Genomic DNA, 24,997 nt, shown 5'->3' on the forward strand with positions numbered 1-24,997 from the left:
CGTTGCACAGTATTACCGCAAGGGATAGGGAAATACTATGCAGTATAACGCATAATACAACATAGAACACAGAAGACAAAAACTGTAAAAATAAGCCGGCCGCGGTAGCCAAGCAGTTCTAGGCACTTCAGTCCGGAACCTAACGACTGCCTCGGTTGCAGGTTCGAATCCCGCCTCCGTACCAACGTATCCATCCGACAGACTGTCACCACCAACTGTATGAGGGGCGTCTGAAAAGTCCGTGCAAAGTCCGAGAGATGGCACCACCGGCGCGTATCGAGGTCGTGTTTGGTTAGTAGCATCTTTGGAAAAAAAGCACACCTAGTTTCAGCCATAGTAGTCTATTTCTTTCTGTTTGGCATTCGTGTGAATCAAGGAACTCGAATGATTGTCAAAAAATGGACGAAAAAGAATTTCATGTGGTGTTTAAACATTACTTTATGAAAGACAAAACGCCGCAGGAGACTAAAGAGAAGCTTGATAAACATTACGGTGACTCTTCACCTTCGATTAGAACAGTTTATAAGTGGTTTCAAAATTTTCGGAGTGGCCATATGGGCACAAGTGTTGCTGAACGTTCTGGACGCCCTGTGGAGGTTTCGACTCCAGAAATCATTGATAAAAGCCATGATATGGTGATGGATGACAGAAGAGTAAAGGTGCGTGAGATTTCTAGTACTGTGGTCATCTCGAATGAACGACTACATAATATTTTGCATAAACATTTGGACATGAGAAAGCTATCCGCAAGATGGGTTTCGCAATTGCCCACACTTGACAAAACATGGCATCGTGTGAAGTGTCGCAAGGATGGTTTGCAGCTGTTCAGGAAGAATCTGCAGGACTTCAAGCGTCGTTTCGTCACTGTGGATGAAACATGGATGCATTACTATACTCCTGAGACCAAACAACAATCTAAACAAGGGGTACCAAGGGAGAATCTACACCAAAAAAGGCGAAGACCATTCCTTCGGCCAGAAAGGGATTGCAAAGGGATAATCCTCATCGACTGTCTGGAAAAGGGTAAAACTATTACAGGTGCACATTATTCATCGTTACTGGACGGTTTGAAAACCTAGTTGCAAGAAAAACGACGGCGATTGGACAGCAAAAAAGTCCTTTTTGGATCACTACAGTGCACCAGCACACACCTCAGCAGTCGTGGTCGCAAAATTAATGGAAATAGGATCCCAACTTGTTTCACATTCCCCCCATTCTCCACACTTGGCTCCCTCGGACTACTATTTGTTCCCCAATTTGAAGAAATTGGCTGGCGGGACAAAGATTTTATTCAAAGGAGGAGGTGATTGCAGCAACAAATAGCTATTTTGCAGACTTGGACAATTCCTAGTATTCGGAAGGGATCAACAAATTAGAACAGCGTTGGACGAAGTGTATAAGTGTAAAAGGAGACTATGTCGAAAGATAAAAATGGTTTACGCCAAACACGTAAGTAGTTCTTATTTTAGCACCGGCTTTTCAAACGCCCCTCATAGTCACACGCCCTAATTCCATAACACTACCCAAAGTTCGGCATTTAAGCCAGGACACGGGCACTAAGTCTAGTAAACAGAAATTTACCCCACCGTGGCGGATTCCCTTGCCAATCAAATAATGCCGGTGAAAAGTTCGTCCAAAACCGGGATTCCAACCAGATTATCTCTGGCTGGGGCGCCACTGCAGAGGAATGGGTCACCAAACACGGGTAATGCTAACACAAGCTCCCTCTACGGACTTCCCTGATTTTACATGGTTAAAGAAATTCTCCCGAAGTGGGAAACCTACATCTAGCTGCGCGGACGCCATTTGAATTTCCGCACATCCGAATGCGAAGCGTGTTGCATAACCAGTGCGCCACAGCCTTCGGTACGGATAATTCCTGCCCTGATTGGCGTCGTTTTTCCCTGTCAAGACTGTATCAACGAAGACAGGTGTCTTGGTAATCTCTGGAAATTCACTCCTCGGCGCTCGCTTCCCGCGACGTCACCTGATCGGCAGACTCCGGTCTTCGGCTCTGACGCAACGAGCGCTGAGCAACAGATAAGCCGGTACAGTCAGCTGGCAGGTGTTGGTAAACGGCCGGCGAGAGCGGCTGCACTCCCACTTATCAGCTGGGTGTTATCTGCGGGCGGACGCGAAGCGCAGGTGCGTTCCGACTCACCTGCACGAACTGCCGAGGGACGGTTATGAAACCGCGACAACTGCCCGCACTCACCACAGCCCCAACTCCTGACGGGATTGCGTTCTGTCGCTAACGCTAGTACACCTGCATAAGCAGGTGGCCGTCAAACCAACGAGAACACTTACGTTCGAAATAAGTCGACAACGCGGCGAATGATAGCCTCCCATTTGAGGATGTGCCGTGTATGTCGCCCGCTACATGTGGCTTACCGCGCGAGTGTAGACGCGATGTTTGAACACTGCTAAGAGATGTGGGCTGTGGGGCACTGCATTTGCGTGGTGATTCAGGTCGTTCCCCGTCATTTGATATCCATGGAGATCAGTCCCACTCGCTTCCAAGCAAGTGAGCACTCGGCTAGTGCATCCTAAAGCCGTCGGTCACGGACCTTGCACTCGAACTCTGGGCGTTGAGGGTGCTGAGTTCCTGACGTCATAGCTTGGGAAAAGCACCTTGGAGAGCCTTTCCGAATGTGCAGAGCAGTATCTAGCATATCAGATATTCTGAACGTGCGTTTGAAAGTAGACCACTGAGATCGAAGGACGCCACCTATGTCACATGACGCAATCTCTCTTCATAAGAGTCGCGAGACGCCATATTGGCTTTCAGCTCAAATCCATATGTATAAAAATACTGTCTTAAGCACCAGCAAACTCAGGATCTCTCCGTCGTTAAATCTATGATTTGTTGTAATAGAAAGACGAGAAACGTCGTGCTCGTGGTTAAAGAATGATTGTAACTTGCATAACAAGAAAGTATGCCGTTTCAAGGCAATGGCATGTTGAGGATCCGTCAAAAACGCATTGTTCTTCGTACAATTTTTTATAGGTAAAAGTCAGTTAATAAAATATCTGCGATTAAAGCGTTCAGGACATAGCAAGGCGGAAAGAATGGTGGTGAGTCACGGCTTAAAGCAGTCCTCATAAGGGACGTGTTTCACAACGTGATATGCCACAGCAGCGCCGTCTGGCGGCAGTTCTCGGCTGTGTCTTGCGTGCAAATCACATAGTTTCTTCACAATAATGGGCGCACGTAAAATAGCTACGTTAATGCGTTAAATCTTTTAGCAACTGTCGAAGAAGACTGGAGAGAAAGCGAAGAAGGTTCCGCTCTTGTCGATGCCTTGAGTGGCGAGTTGCTGGCAGAGGAACACTACATATCGCTGTATTACGATTTGAGATACAATCATTATAAGTTAATCGTTAACTCAACTGAATCTACATCTTATTTTTGTTTTTAAACTGAATGTAGTTAAAGTATAGTCTCTAATTTCAGTTTACGCATGCATACTATCCCAACGGCCTTGCCGCAGTAGTAATACCGGTTCCCGTTAGATGATCGAAGTTAAGAGTACTTGGATGGGTCACCGTGTGTGTCTGCCGAGTGCTGTCGGCAAGTGGTGTGCAGGGCACACCCAGCCCTTCTGAGCCCAGCTGAGGAGCTACTTGACTGAGAAGTAGTGTCACTGGTCACGAAGGCTGGGAGAGCAGTATGCTGACCACATGCTCCTCCATATCTGCATCAGGTGACGCCCAAGGGCTGTGGATGACTCGGAGACCGGTCGGTATCTATGGGCCTTCAAGGTATGTTCAGATGGTGCTTGTTTTATGACACACGAAGTTTCATAGCAACAAAAACAACTAGTGTGTTACTTGTTTTTACTTTCTGGCAAGCAGCAATCACGTTAAAGTTGCTAGCCACTGGGGAAACATTCCAATCGTTGCCCTACACAACAAGAACTGCAGCGGATACATTATTTATAATATATGAGTTCGATTATAGAAGATAATGCTTTTGTTAAGCTAGTAAGAAAGACGAAGAATCTTTTAGAAAGCAAAAGGTGAAAAGAATTGGAAATAGCAAGACATAAACTTGCTACCTATCTCTTCAAAGCTCATGACACTATCAACTGCTGTATGGTGTATACATGGCTGAAGCACCTCACATACAACGTACACACTGTATAATGGCTGTGTCTACAAATGTCAGTACTTGATATTTAACTATTACAAATTGCACACAAACTGATGCACTTTCGATACATCACCACTGTGTTGTAGCACTGAAACAGTATCTTTCATAGCACATAACTTATAACACTAAAAGCATCAAATATGGGAAGACTTTAACTACCAGTATGTAGTTTCTTGTGTTTTATTGTAACAAATCGTTCCTAAAACGACGCGTTTCCGAGATATCGTCAACGTCCTGATGCTCTGAAACAGTCTATGTTCATACCAAGTACTCTATAATAAAAAAAAAAAAACTTCCAAATACGGAGCTTAACTCCATGCAATATGACGGCTCCTAAGTTCTGCCTGCCACGTAAACCTGATGCCACATCTCACTCGCCACGTTCCTCTTCACGAGGCAAAATCTGACTTGCCACATGCTACATTCCACGCTTCGTGGTGTTGTGTGACGTGGAATTCCACGCTGTGATACCACCAACTTACGTTTTCGAGGCCCGCAACAGGACGGTTTAACAGGCCTTTGGCCTCTTCCATTCGGTTAAGTAAACATGACGGTAAGCTACGTCAAAACGCAGCCTGCGGCCTGCGGCCTGCGGAAGAACAACGAGCGCGCCCACACTGTAACTTAGGGGCCCTTTGCGCATCCACATGGTTTCCGTGTGAAGTTGTGTTAGCAGCTGTGTCATTAAGCAACTTAGCGTCAATCAGTTTCAGCAAGTTTCGCCAAATTGTGTGACGTTCATTGGCCCTCACTAACTCTCTCTCTCTCTCTCTCTTTCTCTCTCTCTCTCTTTCTCCCCCTCTCTCCCTCTTACACACACACACACACACACACACACACACACACACAGTCGCGTGAACGATACGCGGATTGGGCACATACTCTAATACTGTAGTGCGCAATACTCGATATGTGTGTAGTAAACACGGCAACGTGTCTGTAGTTAACCGACTTTGAACGTGCAATGATAATCGGTGCAAGACGCGTGGGTGTTAGCGTATCAGAGTTCCCACAATAAATCAGGTTAACAGTGTCTGAGGTGGGGCTTCATTACTGCAGAGGCAGTGTTTCCACATGTGTAAATCACCGCATAGGACAACCACAGCTCTTTGACGACCAGATGTCACGCCTCCTGTGCAGAGCCGTGATTGACAGCCTATATCGAGTCATATTGCTGTCGATTTGAATGGGGCTGTTGAAACCTCCCCTTAGAAAAATGTATGAATGACTGTGCTGATAAACCTCTTACATTATTTGATTTTCAAACAGCTGAGCGGAACTGAACGAACTCAGACATTTCGCTCTTTACCTATTCTGATCAACACTAAGCTGACACACAATATTTTTAGCGCAACGCAATCTGACTTTTAACAATATCTACAAAAGAATGGCCCTGACTAACATTAAACTATACCTTTCACAAATCACTTACCTCACAAAAATCTTTGTTACTCGAACTACTGCAGTACAGCGAACGCCACTACTGCCAGCTAAATAAAAGATTCAAACTACTGAAGTCACTAACTACTGATAGGCATAGTTAGCAAATGAAAGATTTTGGTAGAGAACAAACAATGTATTTACCTTAATAGTGTTCAAAAGTCATATATCAGTTCATGACATCCAGTCTTACAAATTTACTGTCTCTGATGGACACACCTCCAGATCATCCGCTCTCACAACTTCGCCATCTCTCTCCCCACATCCACCACTGCTGGCGGCTCACCTCCAACTGCGCAACGCTACGCGCTGTTCACATCCATCTGCCCAACACTGCAATAGCGGATATTACAACAATCCCAACCAGCCACAGACTATACACAGCACACCCAGTGACTTTCATACAGAGCTCTACGTGGCGTTACCAATATAAAAACCTAAACAGCCTATTTACACAGTGAAGCACCCACTTATAACGGGACTATACAGAGGAAAATCGCCGCATTGGCGTCAGCAGCCGACTGCCAACCTGTGTCCTCTGCTGCCAGTTCGACACAAAGCTGAAAGACCGGACCATAGGACAGTGGCACGTTTAGCACGGTCTGATGAATCCCAGTTTAACTGTATCGAGCTGGCAGGCGCATGAGTGTGTGGAGTATGCCCCACGAAGCTATGGTTATGTCCAGGAAGACGATGTCACAGTTATAGTATGGTCTGACATGATCGGCATCAGCGCTCAATGTCCGTTGTAGGTACCGTGACAGTACACATTACGCGGGCATTCTTGCAGCCCTGTTTGCCTTTTCTGGCGCTAGAGCAGCCAGATGGAGATACGATGTATCAGCAGAACATTGCGACATAACACTCCTCTTTTGTTCTACGCAGATGGCTTGACGAACTCTTGAATGAATTCACAATCGTGGCTTGCTCATCAGGTCATCTGATCGTAACCCAGTCAAGAATTTATTGGGTACTGTTCATAGCTGCGCATACTCGATAACACAGCACCAGCTTCGCACAAACGACTGCAGATAGCACTGCAAAATGCGTCTATCGATATCTTTTTCCGAAACGATGTAAACTTCGCACAGTCCATCAATAGATGGGGTGCTGTAGTTTTGAGGGCTCATACAGTAGCGACCCGCTATTGACACCACATCCAGTGGCTTCCTGTAAGTTTTTGCCACTCAGCGTATGCCATCTGTTAGGCACTGTTTCCCAGAACATTCATCTTGAAGCTGCTGGCAGTGCACAACGAACAAACATGGTCACCACGTCTGTCCATCCATCACACGCTTATATACGCGTCGTCCAGAGTTTGAGGCCCAGGAAAAGCTTCCTGAAAGCTAAAAACAACTAGCAGACAACTCTGTTCAAAGAGAGCTGTACACGTGGGAAGCACGAGGCGTAAACGATGCTCATTTTCCTCAGACATCAGAAAATCTCCCTCGTGGCGACAAAGAGAAGCGGCCTACGTGGTACCACAAGACGGACAATGCATGTGTAAAATCGAGATATCCAGTCTACAGTACCGACTGCCACCTCGGAGACGCACATACCGTGGACAGCTTGCGTGCTTCCAGCTCTGCCCTGCGTCCTGCACTGAGGAAGATCTACAAAGCTGCTCCAAATGCTCTTTAGACTGCCAGCTTTTGGTCGCCCATATCGTAATCTCCCGAGCACTTATAGTCTCTGTGTAATTTATTTTTTATTATCCCTTTGTTTTAATTCTTCTGAAACGATAAAAAAAGCTTATGCCCCAGACTACATAATCTTCGTAAATTGGCAATACTAGCAACAGTCGATCGCTAACTATATCGCCTGGTTCAGATTGTCAACCTTGTTTGTACGCGTGGGATTCAAAGAGGTATGAACCGCATAACATTAGGATGTCCCGGAAATGAAGCCACGATAGATCAGAACCTAAAACAGCTGAGTCCTACGGAATGTAAAGACCACCACAGCGTTACCAATCTGTTGGGAACAACAGACATCATTATTTATAATTTTTGTACACATACCTGGGGACATCACCAAAACTAGGCTCTTTTCATGGGCAACTCATTATGACTATAATATTTGTCACCCACAGAGCTATGATTAATACGGAGAAATGACGAAAAAGTATAGCCGACAGATAGACTAGTATTCAAAAAATCGTTAAAGAAATAAATAGAATTTAAAACGGTCTTTGATCAGGGTGTTTTACTTTTTATTCTATGGTCGGTTTCGATCTAGATGATAATTATTATTATAAAAGATAAAACTGCGTGATCAGAGACTGCTTTTCATTCCACAAATTTGAAACATTGCATCTTTCTTGCTTTCATTGCTATTATATCACAGTTCATCAGCTGCAAAAACTGTGCTTAATCTGTGACCATACATCACTGTCATATGTTCAAGTGCTGAAATTTATTTTGTTTCCTCATTCATATGTAATTTTACTTCATAAATTCCATATTCTTTCTTGAGCGTAAGTTGTCTGTGATTATTTATTTTGTATTGGATTTGAAACTATGATCATCTAGTTTCTAATACTATAAACGTAATTTTAAAAAAGCGGTGTCTTATTCTGAAATGTTCAATTTCCTTTGAAGAGCTCTATAATTCGTTCCCGCCCAAGCTTAAAGAGGGAAAAAATTACACTTCAGAATATTCTTCCTAATGGAATGAATTATTTCATTCGTTTTGGCCCATTAATTTGTTCACATACAACAATAAACCTTTGAGTTACTGTTTTTGATTTAGTTGTAATTTTTTCTTGTGTTAAACACTACTGGTGTGTGTGAGTGTGTGTGTGTGTGTGTGTGTTTATAAGCACTATGTATCATGCGCCGCGCGCAATATATCGAAGCGTCCGAATACGTTTTGAATTTATTTTTATTACGAAATGTCAAAAACAACAACACAACACTTCTGTCATAAGGACACAAACAAATATGATATCGTAGAATTTAATGTGTGTCATTACGTGTGGCTATGATAAAAACACTTGTTTATCAAACAGTGAGACAATGAACCCGAAGTCAGCTGCTACCATTTTGCCACATATCTACTGCTACGGTTGAAGTACACAGTGTATCGATGTTCGATCACGACGATCTTGCGATTTTTGATAAAGCTCAAAGCAATATCAATGTCTGCTTTACGTGTTTATCGCAGCATTTTTGTAGTATTCTTACCAGCAGACAGAATGCGAAACTAGAAACGGAACTGGGCGAAGAAGGCGCGGGGTTGGAAACAAGTTCGAGATAATCGTTGCGCCATTTAGTACTTCACACTGTTGTGTCAGTAGCGTGTGTTCGCCAACTTGTATACAGACTCAAACTCTAACCTTAAAGGGTAAGTGTAGTGCATCAAATGACCGACTCCTATACGGTTCCCGAGCGTTAGTAAATCAAAAAATGGTTCAAATGGCTCTGAGCACTATGGGACTTAACTTCTGAGGTCATCAGTCCCCTAGAACTCAGAACTACTAAAACCTAACTAACCTAAAGACATCACACACATCCATGCCTGAGGCAGGATTCGAACCTGCGACCGTAGCGGTCGCGCGGTTCCAGACTGTAGTGCCTAGAACCGCTCGGACACTCCGGCCGGCGTTAGTAAATCAACTGGTGATTTTTGTATGGCCGGCAGCGGTGGCCGAGCGGTTCTAGGCGCTTCAGTCCGGAACCGCGCGACTGCTACGGTCGCAGGTTCGAATCCTGCCTCGGGCATGGATGTGTCTGATGTCCTTAGGTTAGTTAGGTTAAAGTAGTTCTAAGTTCCAGGGGACTGCTGTTAAGTCCCATGGTGCTCAGAGCCATTTGAACAATTTTTTTATTGTTGTATGTCCTGTTCACTTTCTCCTGTCCCACATCTTAAAACTGCTCAGATATTTCAATAAAAGGACCACAGTTTTCTCACATTTTAATTTGTTGAGAAAATAAATGTCAATTAAACTGTTTCCCGTTCTTCAAAGACAGTTTCCAGAAACAAAACAAATCTGACATAATGCTAATGTGACAAATCGTTAACCACTCTATGCAACAGAATACGTTACTTTTCTGAAAACAGAAGAACTGGAGAAAATACTGAAACATACCTCGAAAAATTCTGAGAAGAAAGATAACGGGAAATACACAGTTCAGTGACATTAATGTGAGCACCTGTCAAAAATCTGAAGAACCGCTTTCTCCAGTACAGACCGTCTCGAGACGTGTAGGAAGTCAGCGAGGTGCTAGAAGTTATCGGCAGAGATGTGAAGCCACGCCGGCTCCAGAGCCACAATAGGTTTCTCGGATGAAGATCCATGGTTCAAATGGCCCGGTCGAGGTTGTCTCACAGATTCTCGATTGAGTTTCAATTCGGGGAGCTTTGTGGCCAGTGGAGGACGGTAAACTGACCCTGGTGCACCTCAAACAACACACATACACTGCGAGCTGTGTGACAGGTTGCATTGCCCTGTTGGTAGATGCCATCGTACCGAGGAAAAACAAACTGCATACCGCTGTGGACGCGGTCCCCAAGGATAGATGCAAACTTGTATCGATCCACTGTACCTTCCAGAATGACTGTCACGCAGGGATTTCCACGAAAACATTCCCTAGACCAGGGCTTCCCAACCTGTGGTCCGCGGACCCCTTAGGGGTCCGCCGGCTCTTTCTAGGGGGTCCGCGGCCACCTTTCGCCAAATCGTGTAAAATAATGAGTAAAATTATTGAACAAAAATGTGAAAATCAAATTCAACACTATTTTTTTTTTCGTGTGAGAAACATGTGTACTTTTACTTCAATTCGTGTCCCCAAGCAGCCTTCACGGTTCCTAAGTGAGAACGTATACACAGTTTAGTGCCGGAGAATGTGGCTTCTCTGATCGACTGCTTAGCAACAATACGGGGGTCGTTTGTGACCCGCCTCACGGCGCTAGATGCGCTGAAACCTTTTACGCATGCGCGAAGCGAGCTTTGTCGACCAATCACAGCGCTCTTTAACCTTTATCTTTAAATTTTTTTATTTTCTTTGTTGGTTTAAAGATTTTATTTATCTCATTTATTTAGTGAAATTTTTTAAGAAAAGTTAATAGAAGAGTTAAACTTCTAGTTTTATGTTTTCAAAACATATGCTTTTCCTAAGCTAATTAACTTATTATTCCTTAATTAGTTTAAAAGGTTAAACTTTCCTTGTCAGTGCACTACCTGTTTCATAAGTCGATTTTTGACCAGTTTATTACTTCTAACGTGGATCGGTGGCTGATGTCAGGATCATTGAAGAAGGATGCAGTTTCTCCATCGCCTTCACAACAAGGAAGTTTCCAGTTGAAATGAATGAGGAGGGAGGACGACCAAAGGAAGACTTTACATACATTTGAACATTTCACGAAAAACCACACACACACGACTGTTACGAAATATGCATGCTCCTTACACAACAGTAGCCAAATAGTGGAAGTGAACAGACCATAAGCGGCAGCTTGTCAACAGCGAACAGTTTGGACGTGACGTTGATTGCTCTTGGAGGAAGAGAGCTCCATTGTGTGAAATTTCAATTACCAAGTAATTTTAATCAGGCTATAGTGTTTTGAACAAAGTGAGTAAATCCACTAGTAAGTGTCTGGATACAGTGGGAATTGAAATTGGATCGTTAATTTCAAGTTGTTTTCATTCATCTCTAAACCAAAGACTATTTATACTTCGGGGGTGGAGGGTGGGAGGGAGGGGGGTCATTGGGGACATGGCACTTGCATCAAGAAGCTTTCAGTTCCCATGGGTTTCGCTCTGAAAGTTAAAGTTACTGTGCTCTTGACTGACTAGGGGTCCGCCATGGATTTTCGACTGAAGAAGGGGTCTGCCAGCTGAAAAGGTTGGGAAGCCCTGCCCTAGACCATAACTGTTGCAGGGTTTTAGTTTTCAGAGGTTTCACGCCGTACAAGACAACGGCCGTCTGTCCGATGGAGTATAAAACGTGATTCATCTGAGAAGGCCACCTGTCGCCACTCAGTGCATGTCCAGTTGCCGTGCTGTCGTTGAAATCGCAGCCTTCATCCCCGATGAACAGCAGTCAGCGTGTGTGTATGAACCAGGTGCCTGCGCCTCAGCCCCGTACGTAGCAACGTTCACTGAACAGCCATGGAGGAGACCCTGTTGGTAGCCCCGTGGTTCATTTGCGCCGTCAGCTACTTAACAGTTGCACGTCCATTCACCTATACACATCTGCGCAGCCATACCACTGTTGCCTCGCCACCGGTTCTGGATAGTGCCATTTTGCCATGCACGGTATGTTTTAACCACGGCGGGACGCCAACAGTTCACGAACTTAGCCGTTTCGAAGATGCTTCCACCATTGGTCCGAAATCCAATCATCATGCCTTTTGGATTTCAGGTAAATCGTTTCCGAATTACGACAACGACTGCACTATTTTGCTCATCCCCCCTACACGCTTTGTGTATCTTCCATTGTTAATGTTGCCACCTGCCGTCTGTGAGTGGTTACTGCACTTTGACGTCGAACGTAAGTGGTGCTCACTTTACTGTGACTGGCCCGTGTATGTGCTAATGAACAATAAAGAGCTCTATGGGAAAGTCCAAAAAATCTTTCCGGTATAACTTGGAAAAAAGTGTTCAAATGTATACAAAGCGAATGGAGAAAGTGCACTAATTATACTTTCAATAATTGTTGTTGTCTTCAGTCCGAGGACCGTTTTGACACAGATCTCCACGATAATCTATCCGGGTACATCCATGTGGACCTGCTTACTGTATTGGAGCCTTGTTCTCGGTGTACAGTTTTTGTCTCCTCCACACTTCCCATCATTACAAAATTGATGATTCCTCGATGCATGAGCATGTTTCCTATCAACTGATACCTTCTTGTATTCAGGCTCGTCCCCCTATTCAAGCTATCACCACCTCATTAGTTTTTCTATCCGCCCCATCTAACTTTCAACGTTTGCCTGGAGCACCACATTTCAAAAGTTTCTGTTCTCTTATATTAGAACAAATAAGCCCTCGGTCACAAATAGTAAGTCAAAATTGACCAGGTCGTCTTCAGAATTAGACTAACTGTTCTATAACATATTAGGTATATAATACATTAACAAAATTAAAGTTTGTACTGACTGGAAAAAGATGCAGTACTTACAAGTCACATATTAAAAAAGATCTAGGCTGGAAAGGCGACGTCATGAATAGTTGTAAGTAAGATGCGAGCCGCTAAGGGCTGCTCGTACTTTAGTGAACAAGGGTTGCAACAAGACTGAGGTGCCCACGTTAGAAAGTGTGGGCAAGTAAACATGGTGTTGCTACGAGCGCCATCTACTAGCCGCAGAAACAATTAGGCTACTGCACATTCAAAATTAGACACATGAAATTGTGACGCAGCTGATTCAGGCATAACGTAATCACTAATGATAATAGGATGAAGTTACATATTTATCTGCTTTAAATAGAGATACATTTTGTAACGTAAAAAAACCGTTAGTTATGACATACAAGAAAACAGCAAAGATGTAACAGGAAAACAACATTTCGGTAAACTGCATGAGGGAATCTGAATCAAAGATCAAGCAATGGTTTTATACAGTCGAAAAAGTTTTTATTTCGCAGCTGCAGCTCTTCGTTGAGAATGAGGCCATCATAACGAGAGAGATGTTTGAAAATCTCCAATTCCTCTAAAACATCTAACCTACGCCCCTTCTTTTCGTTATGCAGAATATTGTTATCGCCTATGGCTTTAGGCACGTGTCCAGTAATTAAGAGATGATCGGCAAAGGATGAACTTAGGGGACTGGTGCCGTTCTTTCTCAAAAGATGTTCTTTATATCTGATGGTGAAAGCACGTCCAGTTTACCCTATATAATAGGAGGAACAGGTATCGCAGATGATCTTATAAACGCCAGAACTTTCTGTAGGGGAGCGAATGAATTTCAAATTATGAATGAAGTTTCTCTTTAGATTATTATTAGTAGAGAAGGCAACATTGCAGTTGTATTTGTTGCGAAGCATGCGCTGAATCTGATAGGAAATGGGTCCTATGAAAGGAATAGAAAAACGTTTTTTTGGGTTAATTTCAGTGCATGAGGTGTTGAGCGTGGTAGTTCCTGCAGTTTTCTTTTTTAGGGTATCGTACACTATGTTAGGCATATATTCATTATTGACTGCTATGGTTTTAAGTAAATTAATCTCCTCATTAAACTTTTCTGTTGAAAGCGGTATAGAGGTGGCTCGGTGGACGGCAGAGTGAAAAAAGGCCATTTTTTGAGACTGTGGATGAAAAGAGAAAGCAGGCACGATTTGGTCAGTATACGTTTCTTTTCTAAAAATAATGAAAGTGATGTTATTGTGTTCTATTGTAAGAGTCAGGTCTAAATAATGTTTTTTTTTCTGTTCTCTTCCTGCCTGAACTGTTTATCGTCCACGTGCCACATCTGTACAAGGCTACACTCCTAATAAATACGCCCACGGAAGATTTTCCATTACGTAAATTTGTATTCGATGCTAACAAATTTATCTTTTTCGGAAACGTTTCTCCTGCTATTATTGGCCTGCATTTAATTTATATACTCTCTGATTTGACTATAATCAGTTACGTTGCTAGTCAAATAGCAAAACGTATGTACTGCTTTTAATGTCTAATTTCAATACTTAAAAAATTGGATCCAATTTGTCATTGCTTGATGTATTTTCCGCAGCATCTTCGTAGAACTCATACCAGCGGATAGCATGCCAAACTAGAAACGCGATTTATAACCCAAAATAGCTTATTGAATATGTATAATTTTTATTATATTGGAAATGGGTATCGAAATGAGTAGGAATTGTATCCATGCCTTTGAAATACTTTTCAGTTTCCTAAATGCGTATAGGACCCTTCAGTTGATCATTCTCCTCTCGTGTAATTATTGGCACTGGGATCGATGGAGAAAGCTAGAGAGCACAGTTAGTCAAGTAACTGGCTATCTCTAGTGAGAACAGCGCGAAATCTTCAGCATCCCCACTGTGATTGAAGTTGGAGTACTCTTTTCATCATTTTCGGCGATGTCTCCAATATTATTTCTCTTTACTGGTACAAATGGCTCTGACCACTATGGGCCTTAACATCTGTGGTCATCAGTCCTCTAGAACTTAGAACTACTTAAACCTAACTAACCTAAGGACATCACACACATCCATGCCCGAGGCAGGATTCGAACCTGCGACCGTAGCGGTCACGCGGTTCCAGACTGAAGCGCCTAGAACCGCACGGCCACACCGGCCTGCTTTCTCTTTACTCTGAGAGGCTGTGTAGGAAGTATATTTTCCTAAACCAGACGCTTCTGCTGTATTGACGTGTTCTGTCTATATCATTCTTTCACGCGGCACTTGACATTTAAAAAAAGGATAGATCATTGCAGATACTGCTTCGGCCCAGCTTGGAAATAATATGTGCAGGAACAGAAACCAAAGAAACAGCTTTGTCACTCAGCTGAAGCGACTTAAACAAACGATAGGAAACCGAACATAAATATTAACGGACAGGGATTTGAACATGAGTTGTACTGAATGTCTATCCTGAGCTATAGTGACACACAGCCGATAATTCTTGCTCTGTAGAGGAACTATGGAGGCGCAAAGCACATGTCGCTTCTTGCGTAACGTTTTGCGCCTCTTGCTTGATACGGCGCTGATAAAAATGTGGTGATTGGCGTGTGCTTTAGCAGCGCAATACGTCCACTGTTAGCTAGGGTACAAGCAGGTGTCAGTTTTGCGGAACAACAAATTTTAAGTTTCACAATCAGACCATATTGCGTTATCGTTACGGGAAAGTCATAGAATCAGGTGGGTCATCTGAAGACTGACGAGTTAAATTTACACTCGCTGTGTCACTTCCGCTGCTAATGTCGCAACGATTTCTCCTTACAACTGCCGCAAGTGTCTGTGACACTTTCCCCTACAGTGCTATGGATTAGAAGCAACCGCGTGTAATAACTGTTCTTTATAACGTGTTTTATCATTAGACTCCATTCCGCATTATCTTCACATATCTAATAAGCGTCGAAACCGTAATTGCGCCCTACAGTTACCCCTACATGTATATTCCGCAAACCACATCACGGTGTAAGACGTGTATATTTCTATTGTTTATTGTCAAACCACAGTTTATAAAAGATGTTTATATTTTATTAATAGTATTAAGTAGGAATAAGTAATATTTGTCATTTTGGAAATAATTGTGGTAGCAGGGAATGTCTGCACCAAAGTATTGTTGGCGGAAGAGACCGTACATTGATATAATTTTAAAATGGGCGGGTGTAGACCGCGTATGGATACATTTTAAGAAAAGAGAGGGAAAGACCGCGCATTGATACATTTTGTAATGGTAGCAGGGATTGTCTGCACCAGAAAGCATTGTTGGCGGGAGAGACCGCACTTTAGCGTTCGTAGGAAGTCAGTAGTAAGCGAGATGTGAAGCGAGTCGGTAGCAGGTCTGAAGCGAGAGGTTGAGAGGAGCGGTGTGCCTGCCAGCCACCAGCTATGATTTACAAGAGATTATAAACGGATGTACAGAGACATCAGCTAACTATTATCATAAGAGGAACTAATATTATTGAATAATTTTTTTTTGAGAAACTCAAGACCACTGAAGGTATGTTTGCGCAATGCTAGTTGTAAGATTATAGTAAAAAGTAAGTCCCATGTGAACGTTTGTAAAATCATTTCATTACCAACAGTAAATATTTGAAGAATCGTTTTCAGAATATAATTAATTTTTGCCTGCAGTATTGCATTACTTATTATAATCCATCCCAAAAACCATCAACGTAAAACTTTGCAAAATTTTATTGTTGTCAAAAAAAGTTTAGCTATGAATTACGTAACTTCAGTCAAATTAATTAAAGAATAACGTCAGCTTTGCTATTAAAGAATAACGTCAGCTTTGGTAATAAACACAGCCACTTTTAATGACAGGCCACCAGCAGCTAATAGAGTTTAGTAAAACAGAGTAAGTATATTGATGTCGCAGTTCGATGTAGCAGTCAGATGACAATCCAGTAACAGTAAAAAAGGTAAGGAACAGTTTTGGATTATTCCAGGTAACGACTGAGGGCCACGACGACACATTCTATGTTTCGTCGAAATAATCAGCAAATCACTTTTAATAAGCAGCATTTAAATTTGTACGCGAAGATTGCACTTATTATTATTGAGAAAGAGAATTAATTGCAAAGGGAAGATTTCATTTGTTATTATTAAGCAAGAGATAGAAATCCTAAGGGAAGGCTTCATAGGTTATTGTAGAAGGGAAGATTGCGTAACAAAAGAGATATAGAGGAGACGGGGAGGTTTCACTGGAACGTACGTCTCGGAACTTAAGCAGTCGACTACACGCTGATGGAGAACGCCTCCCTTGCAGCACCTACCACTGGACTTAACGCGATTCTAAAACAAACGTGTAACGAAATGTGCTGCTCTTCTTTGGATATCCTCTATTTCCTCTACCAGGCTATCCCATACAGACGAGCATTATTCAAGTACTGGTCGAATGAGAGTTTTGTAAGCTACTTCCTTTGTTGAATGTCTACAGTTCTTGAGGATTGTTCCAATGAATCTCAATCTTGCATTTGCCTTAATCGTGGTTAATTTTATGCGGTCGTTCCCTTCAGATAGCTCCACACGCATACTCCTCGATATTTTATGGTAGTAACTGCTTCCAGCGATTGATCTGCTACCATTTCATGGTACAATAATGTGTCATGCTGCCTGTTTGTTTATATCGAAGGTCAATTGCAATCCTGCAGCAAACGCCGCTCCTCCGCAGTTCTTCCTGCATTTCGCTACAATTTTCTTGCGTCGCGACTTTTCTGTGTACAAGAGCATCATCTGCGAAAAGCCTCAAGGATTTTCCGGCGTCACCTACTAGGTCATTTATGTATATTGTGAAAAGTAGGATTACCTGCTTGAGTTTCTCACGTAACACTCCATGTAAAAAAAAAGGAAGAAAAATGGATATCGAAAAATCTGTATATTGGGCGAGCAGTAGAGAAAACAAAAGAAAAATTTGGAGTAGGAATTAAAATCCATGGAGAAGAAATAAAACTTTGAGATTTGCCGGCGACATTGTAATTCTGTCAGAGACAGCAAAGGACCTGGAAGAGCAGTTCAACGGAATGGGCAGTATCTTGAAAAGATGATATAGGATGAACATCAACAAAAGCAAAACGAGGATACTGGAATGTAGTCTAATTAAATCAGGTGATGCTGAGGGAATTAGATTAGGAAATGGGACACTTAAAGCAGCAGATGAGTTTTGCTATTTGGGGAGCAAAATAAGAGAAATTTGTTGACATCGAGTATAGATTTAAGTGTCAGGAAGTCTTTTATGAAAGTATTTATTTGGAGTTGAGCCATGTATGGAAGTGAAACATGGGCGATAAACAGTTTAGACAAGAAGAGAATAGAAGCTTTCGAAATATGGTGCTACAGAAGGACACTTAAGATTAGATGGATCGATCACGTCACTAATTGGGGGGCACTGAATTGAATTGGGGAAAGAGGTAATTGTGGCACAACTTGACTAGAAGAAGGGACAGGTAGGACACATTCTGAGGCACCAAGGGATCACCAATTTAGTATTGGAGGGAAGCGTGGAGGGTAAAAATCATAGAGGGAGACCAAGAGATGAATACAGTAAGCAGACGCAGACAGATGTAGGCGGCAGTAGTTATTCGGAGATGAAGAGGCTTCCACCGGGTAGAGTAGCATGGAGAGCTGCATCAAACCAGTTTCTGAACTGGAGACTACAACAACATCATCGAAGAGGCATCTTGAAGTGAGAATCATCGAAGACAGTGACTGTACCTACAAAATGTTCTCTCAGAAATGTATTACATCTTTCATTTATTTATTTGTTTAATTCTGTTCGTCCCAATGAATGACCTGTTCAGTGCACCCTCTTTCTTCACAATACGTCTTGACTTTGACGTCTCAACATATTATTTCATAAATATGTCACACATTTCTTCATTTACTTATTTATTTGGCCTGTTGCATCCCTTTACTATCACGAGTGGCGTGTTCAGTATGTCTGCTGGCTGGAGAGATCGGTTCTTCACCTGACTTAACGTAAATCTGTAATAGGAATACAAGCACACTGTAACCCCACAACCTACCTCCCCCCCCCCCCCCCCCCCCCATGAGCTAGCAGTTTTCCTGTCACGCAATGGATAGTAATTAATGCTATAAGAAACTATCTGGGTCACCCAGTGGACAGTTGAAGAGTTGAGGCCTGCGTCATAATCTATTCTAGTGATAATTTGATTAATTAGTAGCCCCCAAGAATGTATGATACAGGGAAGGGATATTAAACATTCTATCTTAATTTCGGAAGTGATAATCAGGTTGGATATCACTATGAGATTTATTATCCTAGGGCACAAAGATAATTCGATATCGATCGCAATGACTCTGTAACATAATCGACAAACAGAAGGTACCTGAGAATGAAGTGTTTGCAAAGTGAAGTGAGAACGTAATACGTAACTACGGTTCACTTCGTTCTATTGCCAGCAGGATAGAATTTCAAGTAGATTAAAGACTCGACTACGCTCTGGAACAGTGTAGATACATTCACACATGAAAATAATCCCTGATTTGGCCACAGTGTGATGGTGCACGTAGCTGAGAGCGCCAGCGTGAATTAACACGACCCTACATTGCCGGTGGTGCGAATACTTTACCAAGAAGTGGAGTCGGGTCATAGGTTGACAGCCATCAGCACTGGGTTGCTCTACAGCCTGAAAACAGGATTGTCAACCTCCGTTATGAGCTGTGACCGCTGATAATTTCCCGACAAGTTACGGATTTGGACGATAACTTCTTCTGACCAATGATTGCGAATGGTATCTGTGTGTCAGGGCTACCGTGGCAGTAATCACTCCTGTGTTGACCTAGAGTTTGGTCTTCTACTTCATGATGAAAGATTTCTCTCTGGTGCTCCAGGAGAGATGCCACGACCTCTCTCTCTGGCGGTCCAGATGAGACTCCCTGAGAAACCTTTGCTCAGCACACCAACTCTGGAAAGTTAGAGCGCCTCGGCCCCTCCACGCTCCTCCAGTTCCAATGGTGACCGTGCTTGGGATTATATGCCAGTCATTTTCGTGCAGTACACCGCGCAGAGCCCCTCGAAATAACCATACAAAATCCGGCTCCAGTGGAGAGACATGCTGTCCAATTTGAGCGGCGCTCTATGACGTCAGTCCTCCGATCACCTCGCTCCTTTTTGCCACGCGTGGGAGGACAGAGGCGTGAGAAACTGTACCTGAGAACTGCAAAACAGTGTCTATGTCTGGCGCCTATCTGTCAGGCTCTCCACACTGTTAATCGTCAAGTTCTGAGAACGCCTCCCTCAAAATGCACATTCCTAGCACCGAATCGGTGACTCAGCAGTAAAACAACTTGGCGAGGCACCAGCCAGTCGCTCCACACTTCTGCCAGGGCCACCAGCCTCTGCATCCCGGCTGACACAAAGACGTACAGCCGACCGTTCTCCAGGGATAGACTCTGCCGGCACCCCGCGACTGTCACTTCCGGGAACCTCTGGCCCAACCACAAGCGATTCTCTGAAGGGCACCGCTTCTCACAGAGCGGCCACAATCGCAACTTCAGTAGATACGTTCATAGGATTTGTCGACCTGAAAAAAGCATTCGACAATGCAAAATGGTGCAAGATGTTCGGAATTCTGAGAAAAATATGGATAAGCTATAAGGAGAGACAGGCAATATATAATATGTACAAGAACTAAGAGGGGATAATAAGAGAGGACGATCAATAACGAAGTGATCGGAATAAAAAGGGTGTAACACAGGGACGTAGTCTTTCACCCCTACTGTTCTATCTGTACATCGAAGAAGCAATGATGGAAATAAAAGAAAAGTTCAGAAGAGGAATGAGAATTCAAGGTGAAAGAATATCACTGATACGATTCGTTGATGACATCGCTATCCTGAATGGAAGTGAAGAAGAATTACATGATCTCCTGAATGAAATGAACAGTCTAATGAGTACAGAATATGGATTGAGAGTAAATCGAAGTAGCAGAAATGAGAACAGTGAGGAACTTAACATCAGGATTGATGGTCACAAAGTAGATAAAGTTAAGGAATTCTACCACCGAAGCATCAAAATAACCAGTGATGGACGGAGCATGGAGGACACGAAAAGTATACTAGAACTGGCAAAAGGGGCATTCCTGGCCAATAGAAGTCTTCTAGCATCAAACATAGGCCTTAATTTGAGGCATAAGTTTGTGAGACTGTACGTCTGGAGCACAGCATTCTATGGTAGTGAAACATGTACTGTGGGAAAAGCGGAACAGAAGAAAATCGAAAATTTTGAGATGTGGTGCTACAGATGAATGTTGAAAAGTAGGTGGACTGAACGACTGAGGAGGCTGTGCGCAGAAACAGAGAGGAAAGGAAAGGAATATACGGAGAACACTGACAAGCTGAAGGGACAGGATGATGGGACATCTATTAAGACATCAGGGAAAGACTTTCATGGTTCTAGAGGGAGCTGTAGAGGGCAAAAATTGTAGGGGAAGGCAGAGATTGGAATACATCCGGCAAATAATTGCGAACGTAGATTGCAAGTGTTGCTCTGAGATGAGGTTGGCACAGGATAGCAACTGAATTGGAGGGCCACATTAAATCACAGTAGACTGACGGGTAAAAAATTAGAAACGATCCCAGAGACAACACACAAATTAATCACAGCAAATGAAGTTAGAACTCTAAGTACCCAATCACATGTTGTTCTATGATCTTAATTGGTCTGCTATCACCCCGGACATTTCGAGTGAGTGATCTAAAATGGAAAAAAAAAATGGTAGAGAACAATCCAACAAAGGCTTGGTGTCTTTCATGTTTTCTTTCTCCCCAATGCCTTTCATTTACTCACTCTCCAGGTTCTCTCAGCTTCTGTGATCTTAAATTTGATGGTGGTATCAGCCCACATGTGACCTTCCACTGTTTATCTGCTCTACTCTACATGGATTTTCTTCACTCAATCCTGTTACTTACCAGTCCTCCCCAACTTCTTTCATCCAGTTGTTTCCTTTTAAGCCTGTTGCGTTCCGTATCATCTTGGTCAACATATTTTCTTCCATCCTCGGCACGTGCTCGCAAAATCTTAATATTCTCTCCCATATCATGCTCCAAATTGGTCCTGCACTCTTTTACAGCTCCGACCATGAGGTTGTTTCTTCTCCAGACCCACATAGGAACGTCTGGAGTTTCAAAGCACTCATTTGGAACTATATACTACCTTGTGTATGGGAAGGCAGTTGGTGTGCCTTAAGCAGATGCGATCGGCCTGACCACTACGGAAAAGGAACCTTTGGCGAACTGGCGGTAGTATGAAGAAGCATAGTAGAGAATCAGGTGTTGCTATTTTGAAGTAAGACGAGGACTTTATGACCGAATGCCTCTATTTTATTTTGTTTCATGACTACTGTGTGCTTTTTTAACTGCATGTGTACGAAGAGCTGAACACAGACACAGAAGTCGATTGGAGCTTGACTTCCAAAACGCGCAGCTGCACGTAACATTCCTCACATTTGTGTGTTTATGTTAAATAATGAGTTTCTTCACAAACCCTAAACCCAGTCCATAACATGAATAATTTTAAAAATCTCGAGACAGCTTCCTGTGCTACAAAGGTTGTTACGGCAGTTGTATAACCAAAACTCATCTATGTGTGACGCAGAACGGTAGCTGCAAACAGAATGGCATCAGCGTTTTATCATCAATATATAAAAGCCAGTGGCTTGTAGTTACATGCTATTCACCTCTTCATGTGTACATTCAGATCTCAGCTATGGAATTGTTTTCAGGGGAGAAAATTCACCAAATACGAACACAGTTTACAAATTACAGAAAAAACCATCAGAATGATAAAAATTGTAATCATGTTCATGTGTTCAAAATATTAGGCATTTTATTCACACCATGTGAGTTCATTTGCCACTCAATTGTGGCTGGTCAAATTAACCTTGACAGGTACTGCAAAATTGCTCTGTTCATGACCATGGGGCAAGATCAAAACTGAATTTATATTTACGAATAAAGAATAAACGAGGAGCGCAAAACAGCGTTTTCTAGCAAGGAATAAATTTGTACAACAAGCTGCGTAAGGAAATCAGAAAGATTATCACTCTGCAACGGAGTGTGTCGTTATCTGAAACTTCCTGACAGATTAAAACTGGAGCACTTGCCCGCAAAAGGCAAAGGTCCCAGGTTTGAGTCTTGGTCCGGCACACAGTTTTAATCTGGCAGGGGGTTTCATATCAGCGCATACTCCACTGCAGAGTGAAAATTTCATTCTGGATAATCATCGTTCATTAGAAATTCTTTTGCAAAAACCTGAACCAATTGTATAGACCTTTGTCGGTTCTCGAAATCTTTTGTAGTAAGAGATTAACGTTCTCTTGGTAAGGGATACAAATATTTTTTCGGAATATTTACTGCCTCCTAAGATTTTAGAATGATTCTATATGGAGTGTGCATACCTAGAACATGGTTTTTTCGATATTTTGTTAAGGATAACCCATGTGAACTTCGTACTGTTTTTCTGCCTGTTGTGTACATAGTTCCGCGTAGTCAGCGCTAAGCACAACAGCGCAGGCGCAGCGCTCGTCCGTCTCCGCACTACGAGATGGCGCTGCCTTAGAGACGGACCAAATTCTGCATCCGCCGATCCGCATATTAATATGTAACGCAGCCAATGAGATTGCTGCTAACGTAGAACCTTTTCTCCTCGCAGCTCACACTCGCGCAGTGATACATGGATGCGCGAGGTATTATAACGAGTGTACAGACCTCCGATTAGTCAGTCTGCATTTGTCTGCAGCAGTCTATAGTCAAGTGTCAGTCTGCGCCTAATAAGATTACCATATTCCTGTACATAGCCATGAAGATAAATGAATAGATACTTTGTCAAGTATCTGAGATTTGTGAGAATACGATTAACGTACCAAGACCAAAGGAACTTCAGATTGTCAATTGTAAACAGCATCCAGAATCAAGTTACATAATGTCTATGCTTCTTATTATTTTAATAAATGTGTGTGAAAATTAATCAAGTTCTGTTTAAAGATGGTCACCGTCAATCTGCTACTCTAAGCGTGCAAGTGGCTTTCCTATCATCTGACCTAACAGCAGAAGATAAACACGCCACGGTAAGACCACGAGAAATATTGCTGACACTCGCCTACTTCGTTAGAGCGACAAGTTAAATAATCCGATGGTGTGTGTACCGAAGGTCTTACAGTACACACACCACACTGCCATATGTCGTTTTCTTTCAGAGTCCACATCAAATGCTGAGTAAGTGAATGTAATTTACTGCAAATACTTTTACCACCAGAAACATTAAATACAATCAACGCAATAAAAATCAGCTGTAATTTTAGTAATGCACACCGCATATAATTTAGGTTATAATAAATCGTTTGGAATGTAAAACAAATGTTTCAACTGGTCATATTTCTATATTCGTATTGTATTCAAAGGAAACAGGAATATGTATTTTTTTAATCTCATTTTTGTTCGCTTTTGTTCGTTGCATCTCCTCGGGGCGGACGTTGTAAGACATCCGTTTAAGTTCGTTATTGATCGATTAACTCAGTTTTTTTATTACAGAGGGCACGTAACCCTCTGACTGAACACGCTGAGCTACCATGCCGGCATAATATTAAGGCCTCGAAAGAAAGAGGGTGTTTTTGTCTGTGTTCTGACCGGACATCATTACTTACGTGTACATGACCCGCACAAGCTGCAGAAAGTTGCGAGGCTGTTGGCAGAGTCCCGGCTGCGCGAACAGAGCAGTAGGGCGTGGTCTTCGGGATGCCCGTCCGGTCGCAATACGAGCTGCGCGGCAGCAAGAAAGAAAGAAAAAAAAAAAAGGATCCTGTTGAGCATATATTTGAGTACTCAAATCAGTGCATTGACTATTCACGCCGTATGTCAGGATGGCCGAGCGGTCTAAGGCGCTGCGTTCAGGTCGCAGTCCACTTCTGTGGGCGTGGGTTCGAATCCCACTCCTGACAAATCATTTTTCTCCTCTCATTCAGTCACTACAGGCAGAGAACAATACATCCCACATACATTTTTTCAGCAGACAGAAAATTAGAAGGTAATAATTGTGGCGCCTTGTTATGAACCGCTTCGTAATCTACGAAAGATTCTCACTTTTCGAAATAGTTCTACTTATACAGCGTCAAAATTAACAAATTGCAAGGACCAATATCTGACTGGGTCCCTGAACTCAGTACAGTAATGGATCCCATCCACGTCACAACAGACAGATGGTAGGGACAGTAGTGGTTGTCATGCAGTACACACACAGTCGTACTTTGGCTTACACAATGTTCGCGGGACACTTGCCT

General features: G+C 42.8%; 1 non-coding gene across 1 annotated transcript; it reads left to right on the plus strand.

Moving 5' to 3' along the window:
• Window positions 1–24,574: 24,574 nt before the first annotated feature.
• Trnal-cag (transfer RNA leucine (anticodon CAG)) lies at window positions 24,575–24,658 on the plus strand. The gene has a single exon. It is a non-coding gene; the product is annotated as a tRNA-Leu (tRNA).
• The last annotated feature ends 339 nt before the right edge of the window (window positions 24,659–24,997 follow it).

The sequence above is a fragment of the Schistocerca nitens genome, chromosome 4 (assembly GCF_023898315.1).
Source record: "Schistocerca nitens isolate TAMUIC-IGC-003100 chromosome 4, iqSchNite1.1, whole genome shotgun sequence".
NCBI lineage: Eukaryota > Metazoa > Arthropoda > Insecta > Orthoptera > Acrididae > Schistocerca > Schistocerca nitens.